The 3,157-nt window shown below is 37.9% G+C and overlaps 1 long non-coding RNA gene across 1 annotated transcript; it reads left to right on the top strand.

Moving 5' to 3' along the window:
* Window positions 1-263: 263 nt before the first annotated feature.
* LOC119145675 lies at window positions 264-1,197 on the top strand. The gene is made up of 2 exons (XR_005103490.1): window positions 264-346; window positions 900-1,197. It is a non-coding gene; the product is annotated as an uncharacterized LOC119145675 (long non-coding RNA).
* The last annotated feature ends 1,960 nt before the right edge of the window (window positions 1,198-3,157 follow it).

Below are 3,157 nucleotides of genomic sequence, written 5' to 3'. Positions count from 1 at the left end.
CTAAGATCATTCCAAATTAAGACTTTGAATGTGGGTACCTCATTTTAAATGATGAGAGTTGAACATTGTGGAGATGAGTTGTGCAATGCCAGGGAATGGTCCTGGGCACATTTCATTACTAATACAGTTGTGCCTTGAGGGTATCAGTGCTTTGCAATAATGTAGAGAATGACACACACCTTCCTCTTGAATTTGGGGAGAGTTTAAGCTTTGTGGAATGTGTCAATTGTGTTTCCTTAATAACTTCCTTCCTGCTTGCTATAGGAAAGTGTGCACTAGACACGTGTAAGACCTCTGAAATCCAAGAACACATCTTGGCAACGCACAAACAGGTCTCCTGAGGAAAGTGAGTAACTTTTTGTGCCTTTGAGGATCTTTTGAATGTTCAGAACAGGACTGAAAGGAATGCCAAAATCACAGACATAAGTCCTTGAATCAGAGTTTCCTAACATACTCTAATAATGGTTTGCTGAGCTCCAAAAATATTTGTGGGATCAGGATATGACAGGTGCCATGCTAAGTGGAAAAATGGAGATATTTTTGTGCATGGAGCAAAATTAGAAGAAAGATATAAATGACAATTTCTCTCAATAATAAACAGATTTTAAAACAACTCTGTCAATGACAGTAAATGAGGGATGGGTTGCCTTAATTACCTACCAGGAAAGACTTACTGAGAGGGAACTACAAAAGAGTTTACATTCCTAGGGGATAAAATTCAATGAAGCTCTGCTGATGGCACCAACTCATGTCTAATTTCTATCTATGGAGACTGGCTTCATCAGCTTCTGAGGATAGTTTGTAGACTGATTTGTTTTCTTTGTTGAAAGAGCTCCTAGACTTTGAAGTTGTCTTTAAAGGATTTTTAAGTTCTAAAAAACTTTCACAACTGTTTTCAGCACATGTTGGAGTGATGGTTTGTTGTGAAGATAAAGGAGGGGATACAGAACGTGACGTTTAAGAAGAGATGGAACTGAAGTTGAAGGATTTTCATTTGGAAAATCCTGTGCTGCACTAGGATCTCATGTTCTTATTCTGCTTTGTGGGCAAAATATCCTGCCAGACTACATTTCCCATCACACTTTTCAAAACAGAGCTGACCTCCTACCATCTGTTTAACAAAACAGGCTTCTGTTCCCAGCTGGAGCCTTATGATACCTGTCGCTACAGAAATAATAATAAACAATAATAACACAGCTTTATCTTTTCAGTCTTTCTTTCTTTCTTTTTTTTTTTTTTAAAATACAAACTGTTAAAGTAGGAAGAGTGCTGTGGTGCTTTTATAGTCACTTGTCAGTTCCAAACTTACTTATGTTCTTATTTATACTCTAATTATCTCTCGATGACATGAATGATGAAGTGAAAATGCAGTAAGTCTTCCTGATACTGGATTCTGTTGGCTCAGGCCATCCCAATCATCATTGTTTTGAAAGGGGTGGGGAGAGAATGATTAATCTGCTTTTCTGAGGTAAAATATATTACTTTATGTGAATTCTTTAGTGCTTTCACTGAAGATTGGGCAGGTAATTGTGGCAACCTCTGCTTTTTTTCTTCTACCTGCTGGAATTTTTAGGGGTAAAGTACATTAGAAGTTTTGGTGCTCATTGCATTTGTTGAAAGATGGGGCTTGGTAGACTAAACCTCTACAGTTCAAAAGTATACATGCAGCACTATATGGAAGTCATACTGCTGGAAACAGTTATTACAATTTTTTCAATTTAGATTACTGTTCTCTGTGCTTTAGCCAGGACCACCTTAGACTTGGAGGTCTGAGGGGATATCACTAGAAAGACTCAAGAATTTTTAACAATTAAATCTTTTGTTATTTTTTTCTTTTTTTTTTTTGATTGGAAACAATGATTCATCAAAATATGGAGGTTTGGGATGGTGGTGGAAAAAAATGCAAAACAAAATAAATAGAGGCTTTGATAAAATTTTCTTCTGGAAAAAACTCCTTAAGATCCATGATGGAGTTACTTCATTGTGGTTGAGGGAAGAGAAAAAACATCCAACTCTTCCTCAACAGCAAAGACACTTTGTAGTGGTAGTAAATGTCTAGGATGTGGAGACCAAGACTTGTGCATCCTTGCTAAGCCTGTGTTAAACTAGGGGGCTTGAACCTGCATCATTCACACTGTATCTGATGACATGGTGTTACTCTCTTGTAGGTGGTTGCTAGTCTTGCCTGTTAGAAGTATTCCTTTTAATATCAAAACTGAATTATGAATAGGATCAGTGAGAGGGGTTGTGAGAGAATTAGGCATAATTCCTTGCTTGAAATTATATTCAATTGGATTTTGAATGAATGAATGAATGAAAAAATGAAATTCTATTCATCTGGATCAAACAGCTCTGTTATGGGGGACACTGTCCTGAAAGATGGAAGGAAGGCAGATGTATAGACCTTAACCTTTTCAAATGGTGTATTTTCCTCACCAGCACTGGAAAGTTCAAGTTTTGATGGGGTTGCTGAATTGAAAAGTTCTTGCAGCTTAAAGCATTTCTTAGGGCAGAGATGCTATCTCTCCCTCCTCCCTACAACCAGCAGGTTTGGCTGGAATGCAGCAAATGCATGCGAGTTATTGCCTCTTTTTATTGCTTTCTCAGAAACACCTTGGGACACAAGGAGCAGTTCGCTGTGCAGGCAGCAGTGGTGCAAGAGGAGCAAAAGTTGTCTGGAATCAAGTTTCTACAGAATCATGATATACTGGGATAAAACCGTTATTTAAGCTCCAGATCTAAATGTAATGAATCTGATTTTGTTCACAGTGGATTTATATCATAAGGATAAAACAACATATATGCACACTTTACAGACAGCAAGACTTTCTGCTCCAGCCAGGAACGGATACCTTTCTGGATTACTATATGAGAATTCAAACAGATTTTGGCATCTCTACTTCCATTGCAAAGAAGGTTGACTGTAAGACAGAAAGTCATTTCAGCATGACTGTGCCTATGCATCATGACGAATGAGTGGTTCACTTCCCACACTACACTTGACACAGGTTCAGTCTTAGCCTGAACTTTTGGTACTCTGAGTAAGCTGGAAAATAGCTTCACTTCCCCATCATGCAGCCGCACACTCTCTAAATTGATCATTAAGGTAAATTCTTCTCTAAGGATGAAGTTTTACATTCCTTTTTTGCTGTGTAAT

Source organism: Falco rusticolus, chromosome 3, assembly GCF_015220075.1.
Source record: "Falco rusticolus isolate bFalRus1 chromosome 3, bFalRus1.pri, whole genome shotgun sequence".
NCBI lineage: Eukaryota > Metazoa > Chordata > Aves > Falconiformes > Falconidae > Falco > Falco rusticolus.
This window is presented reverse-complemented; position numbering and strand designations above follow the sequence as displayed.